Below are 12,370 nucleotides of genomic sequence, written 5' to 3' on the forward strand. Positions count from 1 at the left end.
TAGCTTTTTAAGGAAGTGCCAGATAGATTTCCAAAAGCCTTGTACCATTTTACATTCCCGCCAGCAGTGTATAAGTGTTCCAGTCTCTCCACAGCCTCTCCAACATTTATTATTTTGTGTTTTTTGGATTAATGCCAGCCTTGTTGGAGTGAGAAGAAATCTCGTTGTAGTTTTGATTTGCATCTCTTTAATGGCTAATGATCGTGAACATTTCCTCATTTATCTGTTAGCTACCTGAATGTCTTCTTTGGTGAAGTGTCTGTTCATATCTTTTGCCCATTTTTTAATTGGGTTATTTGTCTTTTTGCAATATCGTGTAGATTTTAGAGATCAGGTGCTGATCAGAAATGGGATAGCTAAAAACTTTTTCCCAGTCTGTAGGTAATCTTTTTACTCTTTTGGTGAAGTCTTTGGATGAGCGTGTTTGATTTTTAGGAACTCTCAGTTATCTAGTTTTTCTTCTGCATTCTTTATAATGTTTTATATACTGTTTATGCCATGTATTAGGGCTCCTAACATTGTCCCTATTTTATCTTCCATGATCTTTATTGTTTTAGATTTTATATTTAGGTCTTTGATCTGTTTTGATCTCATTTTTGTGCATAGGTGAGGTATGGGTCTTGTTTCATTTTTTTGCAGATGAATATCCAGTTATGCCAGCACCATTTGTTAAAAGACTGTCTTTTCTCCATTTAACTGTTTTGGGGGCTTTGTCAAATATCAACTGCTTATATGTGGATATTTTTATTATTTGTTTTCTTCTGGTGCCTGAGGGTTTCTTTTTTGCTCTGTTTCTATCTGTTCAAGTTGTAGGGATAATTCTTTGATTTTGGCCCTTTCTTCTTTTTAGATGTGTGCATTTATTGATATAAATTGGCCTCCGTGCACCGCTTTTGCTGTATCCCAAAGGTTCTGATAGGAAGTGTTTTCAGTCTCATTGGATTCTATGAGTTTCTTCATTCCATCCTTAATGTCTTCTATAACCCAGTCTTTTTCGAGCAGGGTATTGTTCAGTTTCCAAGTGGTTGATTTCCTTTCCCTCCCTTTCCTGTTATTGATTTCTACTTTTATGGCCTATGGTCAGAGAAGATGCTTTGTAATATTTCACTGTTTTGGATTCTGCTGAGGCTTGCTTTATGACCTAATATGTGGTCTATTCTAGAGAATGTTCCATGTGCACTAGAAAAGAAAGTATACTTGGTTGCTGTTGGGAGAAGTGTTCTGTATATGTCTATGAGGTCAAGTTGGTTGATTGTGGCATTGAGATCTTCTGTGTCTTTATTGAGCTTCTTTCTGGGTGTCCTGTCCTTTGCTGAAAGTGGCGTGTTGAAGTCTCCTACTATTATTGTGAAGCTGTCTATCTCAGTTTCCAGTGGTGACAGAGTTTGTTTTTTGTATCTTGCAGCCCTGTCATTGGGTGCTTAAATATTTAATATGATTGTATCTTCTTGGCATATTGTCCCGTTAATCATTATGTAGTACCCTTCCTTATCCTTTATTATGGATTTAACTTTAAAGTCTATTTTGTCAGAAAGTAATATTGCTACTCTTGCTCTTTTTTGATTGTTGTTTGCTTGATATATTTTTTCCATCCTTTGAGTTTTAGTTTGTTTGTCTCTAAGTCTAAGGTGTATCTCTTGTAGGCAGTATATAGACGGATCTTGTTTTTTAATCCATTCTGCCACTCTCTGTCTCTTAATTGATGTATTTAGTCCATTTACATTTAGCATAATTATGGATAGGTGTGAATTTAGTACTACCATTTTGATGTCTTTTTTGTGTGTTGTTGATAGTTCCTTTTTCCCACTTAATTTTAAGTGCTGAGTAGATTATATATTGTCCTTTCCTCGTATTTGTTGCTGTTGATTTTGTTTCTGCTGAGTCTCTATTTTTTTCTTGTATTTTAATTTGGTATGTAGGATAGTTTGTCTCCTTTGTGCTTACCTTATTATCTACCCCTATTTTCCTAAATTTAAACCTAAGTTTTATTTCTTCGTATTACTGTATCTTCCTGTCCATGTGGAAGATCAATGATTACATTTCTTAGTCCCTTTTTATTGTTTTTATGTTATCTGTTTATATAATAACATCACTGTTACCCTCTTTTGAGCCTTTTTTTTTTTTTTAAATCTTGCTTTGTTTTTTTGACTTCCCTGTCTGGGTTGACTTCTGATTGCTCTGCCCAGTGTTTTAGTCTTGGGTTGATACCTGATATTATTGATTTTCTAACCAAAGAACTCCCTTTAGTATTTCTTGTAGTTTTGGTTTGGTTTTTACAAATTTCCTAACTTCTGTTTATCTGGAAATGTCCTAATTTCACCTGCATATTTAAGAGACAGTTTTGCTGGATATATGATTCTTGGTTGGCAATTTTTTTTCCTTCAATTTTTTAAATATGTCATCCCATTGCCTTCTTGCCTGCATAGTTTCTGCCGAGTAGTCCGAGTAGTCCGAGTATGTTCTTATTGGCTCTCCTTTGTAGGTGACTTTTTGTTTATCCCTTGCTGCTGTTAAAATTCTCCCTTTATCTTTGTTTTTGGCAAGTTTGATCATAATATGTCTTGGTGAGTTTCTTTTAACATCTACCTTATGTGGAGTTCAATGAGCATCTTGGATAGATATCTTCTCATCTTTAATGATATCAAGGAAGTTTTCTGTCAACAAATCTTCAACAATCTCTCTGTATTTTCTGTTATCCCTCCCTGTCCTGGTACTCCAATCACTCTTATGTTATTACTTTTGATAGAGTCCCACATGATTCTTAAGGTTTCTTCATTTTGTTAAATTCTTTTACCTGATTTTTCTTCAAATATATTGGTGCCAAGTGATTTATCTTCAAGTTCAGAAATTCTGACTTCTAATTGCTCAATTCTGCTCCTCTGACTTTCTATTGAGTTTTCTACTTCTGTAATTTTATTGTTAATATTCTGAGTTTCAGATTGCTGTCTTTCTATGGATTTTTCCAGCTTATTAAATTTTTCATTATGTTCCTGAATAATCTTTCTAATTTCTTCAACTGCTTTACCTATGTGTTCCTTGGCTTGTTCTGTGTATTGCCTCATTTCCTTCCTGGTGTCTTGAAGGGTTCTGTATATTAATCTTTTGTATTCTGCATCTGGTAATTCCAGGAATGCACTTTTATCTAGAAGATCCCTGGATTCTTTGTTCTGAGAGATTGTTGAGGTGATCATGGTCTGTTTCTTTATGTGACTTGATACTGACTGTTGTCTCCGAGCCATCTATAAGTTATTGTATTAGTTTATGCTTGCTTACTGTGTCGTAGCTGCTTGCTTTGTTTTGTTTTGATATACCCAAATGGGTTGCTTGAGTGAGCAAGCTCGATTGTTTTTGCCTTTGGAGCTCTGACGTCCTGTCCCCAGCTGGCTAGAGCTGTTATCAGGTATATCAGTCTAGGAGTCCATTCACTTTTCTTGTATGAATTCGGTTCAGGTGTCCAGGTAGCTGATCATCAAGTGAGTGGTACAGGCTCTGTTCTACAGTCTTAGAGGGATAGGGGTGATTGGTGTATGTGCCTGTATCTGGTTGCAGCAGGGGCCACTCTCTGAACAAGGCAGGGGGCTGAGAACTGACCCCCGAATATCTCTGAGGAAAGCACATCCCTGTTCCCTAAAGCATGCAGGTGGGTGGGTTCTTCAGATGGACCATGGACACACAATGTTTTAGGCTGTAAGGACTGGGAGGTACCAGTTATCCCTGGACCTCTGTCACAGGTGGCTGGGGGACCTGAGTGGAGCTACCAGTCCTTAGGTTTCTGATGTGGGTCAGTGAGGACCTTGTTTAATAGGCAAAGCAATGTCAAACATCAAACACCCACCTCTCCACCACACAGTTGAAACGGTCGGAGTCTGCCAACAAAGGCCTATTCTCCTGAAATAGGCCCACACAGGTCCACGCAGAAGGGAAAGGTACTCCAAATCTACGTACCATTTATGCCTGGACAGGAACCGCTTCTGTCCTGAGCTACCCCAGTTAGTGGAGCTGGCAAATTATCTTTTCCCCCAATTACAATTTTTTTCCTTCTCCAAGGCTGGGAGGATGGCTCTAGGTGCTCAACTGGGCATATCTCAGGCCCAGGGAATTCAGCTTCTGAAGCCAGCTTCGGGGTGGGGGTGGGGGGCACTGTAAAATATACGCCAGTACTTAGCTTTTGCTGAGAGCGCCATTCTTCGTATGTTCCGGACGTGTGAGTAGGCTGTGTGGCTGGCAGCTTCTCCCTGAGGAAACTGAAGCCAAACGCTAGTATCAGCCCTCTGCTGCTGCTCCAGGAATGGTGCCTGAGGGCTTCCCGTGATTCAGGTCCGGTAACTCCTCTCTGCTTCTGAATGGTCTCTTCCTCCCCCTGCACCTCGGTTTGTTTTCTAAGCTTGTATTTGAAGCTCAGGGCTCCCAGCTTGTCACAAATGTACTTGTTTCACTATGTTCAACTTTTTGAGGGGCCACCAAACTGTTTTCCACAGTGGCTGCACCATTTTACATTCCCACCAGCAAAGATTGAGGGTTCCATTTTTTGCACAACCTTGCCAACACCTGTGTTTTTTTTTGGTCATTGCCATTCTAAATAGGGGTGAGGTGGTATCTCATTGTGGTTTTGATTTGCATCTCTCTATAGGGTTGCTATGAGTTGGAATCGACTTGATGGCACTGGGTTTGGTGTTTTTTTTTTTTTTGGAACAGCTAATGATGGAGTCCCTGGGTGAAGCAAATGGTTAAGTGCTTGATTACTAGCCTCACAACAACCTTCTGACATAGACACTATTACTACTCCTTTTCACATATGAAATAACTGAGGCTCAAAGAGCCTCAGGATTAAACGTTTGCCATTAAGTCAATTCTGACTCATGGTGACCCAGTGTGTAAGAGCAGAACTGGACTCCACAGGGTTTCCAACGGCTGAGTTTTTGGAAGTAGATCAACAGGCCTCTCTCCTGAGGTACTTTCGAGCAGACTTGAAGCTCCAACCTTTCTGTTAGCAGCTGAATGTGTCAACTATTTGTACCACCCAGGGACTCTTGCCCAGGATTATATAGCTAGTAATCAGTGAAGGAGTCCCTGGGTGGTGTAAACAGTTAAGCACTCCACTACAAGCTTAAAGTTTGGTGATTTGAACCCACCCAGAGGTGCCTCAGAAGACAGGCCTAGTGATTTGCTCCCAACAGATCACAGCCTTGAAAACCCTGTGGAGTAGTTCTACTCTGCACATGCAGGGTTCCCATGAGTAAGAATCAATTCCATGGCAACTAACAACAACAACAGTAGCTAGTGATGTTGAGAATCATTTCCTGTGCTTGTTAGCCACTTGAATATCCTCTTTGGCTCCCTAGGGTTTTCAATGGCTGGTTTTTCAGAAGTAGATCACCAGGCTTTTCTTCCAAGACACCTTTTGGTGTGCAGCTGAGCATGTTGACCATTTTCACCACCCAGGGACTCCCAAGTAGAGGTTTGCAGCATCCAGGGAATCCCCAAGTAGAAGCGGTTAGGTTTCCAGCTAGAAGGGTCATTGAGAGAGAAGCAGCCTGAAGAGACAAGACAATCCAAAGAGCTAGGAATCTAAAGTGACATGGCACAAATTAAAATTTTAAACCCCTTCACCGTAACTTTAAAAATGCTAAAATATGTAGGGGGGAAAGGGATACATGGGAATTCTCTGAACCTTCTGAGTAACTTTTTTGCTCCAAAAAAAAAAAAAAAAAGTCTATTAAAAAAATTGCCTGAACATAGCCTATAGGAAAAGAACTTTGGGTCTCCTCCCTGCCTCAGAGATGGAGTGCATGGTCAGGGTGGTGTTTGAACTCCTCTAGAGGATAACAGTGGTCTCAGGTAAGAACCCAGGTTTACTCATCGCCCTTGCATGGAGAGACACCCCAATAAGGGGAAGAAGTTGCTGGGCAGAACTCACCTTCTGCCCTTGTTTACCTAGCCATTGATTTTCAAAAAAACTGCAGTTGCTTCATTTTCTTTGAACTTTATTGATCTGCCTCCACTCCAATGCTCTCTAGTGTGGCTTGGCTTTTCTAAGTGATCTATTACCAGGCAACCACAACATTATCTAGTGCTGGGGTGGAGATACCAATTCCGGTCCCTAGTACTCAGCCTTGATGTCCTCTGTGGTCTTCAAGACCTCATGTCTGTCCAGACCTGATCTGTTTCCATGGGTTTTATTTGTCAGATGAAACCTGTTAAGCTCAATAAACTGGTAAATTGTGGCTCACAGCTTGACTACTAATTTTTACCTTTCTTAAAAAATAGTTTCTCTGGTATTCACAAGAGAAACTTTCCACATGATGAGGGGTACCTAGACATCAAACCTGGACCCTAGTGTTACACGATTTCTAATGTATGTATTTCTTAGCATAAGTACCTTACACTAGTCTCAGAGGGTTACAGTGACCCCTTTAACACTTTGTTGGAGCAATTTCGGTGAACTATTAAACATTAGTTTATTGGGCTCCAGCTTCTCACTTGGTTCCTGATTCTGCCCAATGTCCTGGTTTTAACATCCCCTGGCAGCTCTGGTACCCAACTACCTAGGCTAATTCAAAACATGACTGGAGTGGAAAATGAAAACAGTCTGTGTTTAGGAAGGAGCCTCAGGGTGGCAGTTAAGAGCTTGGCTATTATCTGAAAGGTTGGCAGTTAGAATCTACCCAGAGGTACCTCAGAAGAAAGGCCTGGTGATCTACTTCTGGAAGGTCAGAGGCAACCATTGAAAACCCTATGGAGCGCAGCTCTACTCTGACACACATGGGGTCACGATGAGTCAGAATCAACTCCATGACTCAATGGAAGCTTTGTTTTTTTTAAATGTTCTAGGAGGATTTAAAAGTTCAATCATTTTAACTCAACGGCATTACTATGTTGGGTCCCTGTGGCAGACAAACTCTAAGTTAGCCCCTCATGATCCACGCTTCTGTGTAACCTCTGCCCTTGTGTGTAGGTGGGACCTGTGGTTGTTCCTAATCCACAGACATGGCAAAGATGATGGGATGTCAGTCTCGTGATTATGTTACTTCATATAAGACTCTGGCTTGCTGGCAGACTTGTGGTCATCTTTCTTTCTCCCTTTAGTAGCTTTGAAGAAGCAATATGCCGGGAATCCTACAGCTGCAAGGAACTGAATGCGACAACCAACCACGTGAGCAAGGAAGCAGATACTTTCTTAGTTGAGTCTCCAGCTGAGAATTTGCCTGGCCAACACCTTGCAGCCTTGTGATACTCCAGTAGAGTACCTAACTAAGGTATGCCTGACTTCAGACCCACAGAAACTGAGAGATAATAAATATGTGTTGTATTAAGCTGCTAAATTTATGGTAATTTGTTACAGAGCAATCAAAGCTGATACAGTCACTGAATGCTCAGGAAACCTCTTAAGGGGGCCATACATGTGTCTGTTCATTTATTCTTTGTCAGGGTGACCAAAGACTTTTATTAAGAGAAGGAAATACTTGATAGGTCATTCTGAGCCATAAGGTAGAAATCTAGACTTGTTCCAAGAGCAACTTCTAAACTCACACCAATTCTGTTTATTCTGACTTCAGTGAGGAATACAGAATTGGTGGCCACATACTTCAGTCCCATGCAGCTCTCTGAGCCTGTCATTCTGAAAAAGCCCTACTCCAGCCTTTGTGACCTTTGTGACTCTTGTGGATAGTAACAGACCTTTGAGTAGGACATAGAGGAACCATTCATCACGAGAGCTCTTTCTTGTCACAACACCATCTTCATTCTCAGCTGGGTCCTCCACTGGGGAGGGGCCGCTGATTGTTGCTAGTCTGGTTACTAAGGATGGAAACCTTTCTCCCCCTCAGACCCTGCCAAGCCTGCAGGTCCAACTTACCCCCTGATGTCTCTGTATTTATTCTGAATGATGCTCTGATTTTCTTACAATGAAGTCTTATATTTCTCTTTTTTTTTCCACATACTATACCCATACTATACCACTTATTTAACATTGCCTTGTCCTCTAACGGTTTTAACATCATAGAATTATTTCTCCCACCTCTTTCAAAAGTTCCTGTTTTTCCCCTGGCAGCACCCAACATAGTATGAGAACATAGTAGCAGCCTGACTGACAGACATGTTCTCTCCTCCCTTTGCTTCACTGCTGCTGCCCAACAGGTCAGGGCAGGGGAGGGCAGGAAGGGACAGGCAGAGAAGTTAGAAAACGGAGGTGATTGAATGGAGGAAAGCAAGGTTGATAGATTTAGAGATTTATTTTAGTTGCATGTTATAGAGTATACAGCTAAGAGTAGCTTAATAATACCAACCGACAAACAAACAAACAAAAAAACCTGTTGTCATCTAGTTGATTCTGACTCATAGCGACCCTATAGGCCAAAGAAGAACTGCCCCATAGGGTTTCCAAGGAACAGCTGGTGGATTTGAACTGCCCACCTTTTGGTTAGCAGTCGTAACTCTTAACCATTATATCACCAGGGTTCCGGCTTAAAAATAATGCGCTAATTATTTCCAGGGTTAATTCACTGGAGTAACCAGGTGATGAAACACCCAGTTGCTTTCCATTTTCCTGCTCCGCCATTCTTAGTGTATGAAAAGCGTTTCTCCTCATGGTCGAAGTATGGCTGCCACAGCTCTAAGCTACATCCTCATAAAGAAGATCCAAAGGCAGGAAGTGGCAAGTCCTTATCTCTATTCCTTTTAAAGAGAGAGGATAATATCTTTAGTAGTCCTAAGTCTCATTTGCCAGGGTTACTTAACATGCCAGTGCTTAAAACGAACTAATCACAGTGAAGCGAATGGAACCACCATAATCAATATTTGTCTCTTGGGGCTAGGGAGTAGTTATCTTGGGCTCAGGGGAGGCTGACTAACCAAACAAAATTCAGATTCTGCCAACAAGAAGTATGTGGAGGGAAAGACATATTTCTTGGCAGCCAACAATGTCTGCCTTAGAATTAAGAAGCAAAAAGGTAATATGACCCCCTTTGATTATGTGGGAAGTTAGAGGCAGAGCCAAGGCTAAACACTGGCCTCCTGCCTCCTTAGCACCATGAGTTTTCTCCCCTGTCTTTTGTCTCCTCCTCTATGAAAGGGCTTGGGAGAGTACTTGCCTGGGTTCTACAGTAATAAGCATTATAACAATAATTAAAAAAAGAAAACCTGCCTAAGGGATTACTCCAAGTGGGAAGATAGAACAATAACCTAAATAGCCACAGTTCAATTTCACAGATGCTGCTGCCTGGATACAGGGTAGACTGCTGACTTATCACACATCTGTGCTGGGACTATTTCCTCTCCCCACCTCTGACCAGCTGGTGCATCTTGCCTCATCCTTCTCCTCGTGTTTGCTGGCTCTTGTATATGTCTCCTGCAGGAAAGTGGGAAAAAAATTCCCTCCTGGGGGTGTGCAGTGCAGACCAGCCGTTCAGCCCTTTTGCCCCAATATTTTTGCAGAGCTGACACAGGCAGTTCTCTCTGTTCCACAGAGATGCTGGGACCAAGTGCCTACTCTGTGCGCTGGACTCAGGGAAAGGCTTGGGCTGCTCTGGGCTCAATCATTCATCAGAGCAGCTTGATATTCCCTCTGCCTTTCCCCTTGCAGAAGCTTACGTGTATATTATCAGCTCCTTTGGGGCTGCAAAGGAGAAAAGATGGAGTAGGCACCCACCCTCTGGGGGTTTTGGTTGGCACTTGGTAGCGTGATGTCGTCTGACTGGGCAAATGAGTCACAGAGGATCCAGAAGGGGAGAGAGAGCTGGCAATTAAGGTAAAGACTGCAGAGCTCTGAGTCAGCGTTCTCTCTTCCTGCATATCTCTCATTTGATCCCCTGGCCAAGGACAATGCAGGCAGGGTAAAGGTTGGGAACAGAAAATGGATGCTTTGGAAGCAAACTGCCATTTGCTTTTAAATGATCTCTTTGCTTCTGAAGAGGAAATTTTCATAGCAACGAGCCCGGAAGAAAAGAAAATGTCCTTTCTCATTTCTGTGGAGCTAGCCATGTCTGTATACTAACCTTTAGCACTGATTAAGATAAATGCCATCTCAACCCCTGATGCTTTTAGATTAGAATTGAATTAAACAGCCCAGCTCCTGACAAGCTAGTATTTCCAGTGTCTCTGAGTTATACCCCCCTCAGTCACCTCAGGCAGTCAGGAAGAGGGTGAACAGATCCAGTCATTTAGCATTAGTCTGACCAAGATAAATGAGGGTTGTGGGCCAGGGGCTCTTATTTCTGTCCCCAAAGTGGTTACTCAGGCACCGCCAGAAAGGTCTTGGTGCTCATAAATAGCTGCAAAGCAATCTGTGCAGGACACCACGCGAGTGGTACTGGTTATAAATGCCGTAGGAATTCAGAGTAGAGATTTCCTTCTGCTGAGGTTATCTTGAAGAGCTTTGTGGAGGAAATTGATTATTGAATTGAGGAAGTAATAATGCTTAAAATATAATCAATCCATACTTCATTGCAGGAGGTGAAAATGAATAATTCATAGAGCTGATTTAATTTAAAATAAAACTGTATGTACAGAAGTTCATCTTTGTCTCCTTAGAAGCAGCATGAGTCTCCCACAACTCTGTTGAGTTATTCAGGATGGTGGCGATGGTGGGGGTGGTGGTATGTGTATGTGAGAGGTGTGTGTGTGGGGGGGGGGTTGCTCAGTAGGGTTTTCTTTGCCAAAAGTAAGCATTTCCTCCTCAAAAATCTTAAACCTGTGAGAACAGCTATTGTCAGGGAGGCTGAGTTAGATTTTTCTGGATGCGACATATCCTCTGACCCACACCAACCTGCCAGAGCTCCTCTGGGCCTTGCCTGGAACAAAACCCAAGATAAGTCTTTTACAAGCTTTTGGGCTTACAGCACTAATTTCTTTTTTCTTTTTCCTGAAAGCAGAAACCTGATGCGGCAACTGAGAAGCCTGTAACTGGAGCAGCCTGGCCCACAGAGATAAAGAGTTTGAAGGAGCTGACCCACCTTCCTGGGGCATTCTGCTTTCAGAGAGAATATATATTTGTCCGCCCCCAGTTGGGTGGCCCAGGTAAATTGTGGTCACAGAGTCAGGTGAACAGAAAGGCCCACCGGCAAAGAGTCCATTCACATGCTCTGAGTTTATTTGCTTTTCATGGAAGGGCCTCTTTGCAGCTGTTAGTCACTTGATTTTTCATAAGGGAATAAGGAAAGATGACTACACAGCTTGTGGCTGTGTCTTCTACCTTTTAAGAATCTTAGTGGATTGGGGGGAGTATTGTATATTGGTTAAGAAGCCCTGGTGGTGCAATTGTTAAGTGCTCAGCTGCTAACAGAAGCGTCTGTGCTTTGAGCATCAGCCACTCCATGGGAGAAAGATGTGGCAGTTTGCTTCCGTAAAGATTATACTCTTGGAAACCTGTGGGAGTTGTACTGTATAGGGTTGCTATGAGTCCGAATCAACTCGACCACAACGGGTACATAACGGTTATTGATAGTTTAGCTTACACCATATATAATATACACCCCTGCATTAAAGGGACAAAGCTAAAAAGAAATTTAAAAAAAAAAAAACAAAAAACAGCCAGTTGCCGTTGAGTGGATTCCGACTCACAGTTATCCTATAGGACAGAAGAGAACTGCTCTATAGGGTTTCCAAGGAGCGACTGGTGGATTCAAACTGCTAGCCTTTTTTTGGTTAACAGTCCAACTCTTTTTTTTTTTCAATTGTGCTTTAGGTGACAGTTTATAGCTCAAGTTAATTTCTCATACAAGGATTTATACACATATTGTTATGTGACATTAGCTGCAACTCCTATAATGTGACAGCACACTCCTCCTTTCTAACCAGGTTTCCCATGTCCATTCACCAGTTCCTGCCTTCTCACCCTGCCTCTGGCCAGGAGCTGCCCATATGGTCTCAAGTATCTGCTTGAACTAAGATGCACACTTTTTATGAGTGTTATTTTATGTTTTACAGTCTAGTCTAATCTTTGTCCGAAGCTTGAGCTTCTGGAACGGTTTTAGTTGTGGGTTAACATTAACAGAGCGTCCGGGGGCCATGGCTTTGGGGCTTCCTCCAGTCTTAGTCAGACCGTTACACCTGGTCTTTTCATGTGAATTTGAGTTCTGCTCCACACTTTTCTCCCACTTCGTCAGGGACTCTCCGTTGTGTTCCTGTCAAGGCAGTCATTGACGGAGCCGGGCACCATCTAGTTCTTCTGGTCTCAGGCTGATGGAGCCTCTGGTTTATGTGGCCCTTTTGTCTCCTGGGCTAATATTTTCCTTGTGTCTTTGGTGTTCTTCATTCTGCTTTGCTCCAAGTGGGTTGGGACCAATTGATGCATCTTAGATGGCTGCTCACAAGCTTTTAAGACCCCAGATGACATGCACCAAAGTGGGATGCAGAACATATTCTTAATAAACTT

This window comes from Elephas maximus, chromosome 22 (genome assembly GCF_024166365.1).
Source record: "Elephas maximus indicus isolate mEleMax1 chromosome 22, mEleMax1 primary haplotype, whole genome shotgun sequence".
Classification (NCBI taxonomy): domain Eukaryota; kingdom Metazoa; phylum Chordata; class Mammalia; order Proboscidea; family Elephantidae; genus Elephas; species Elephas maximus.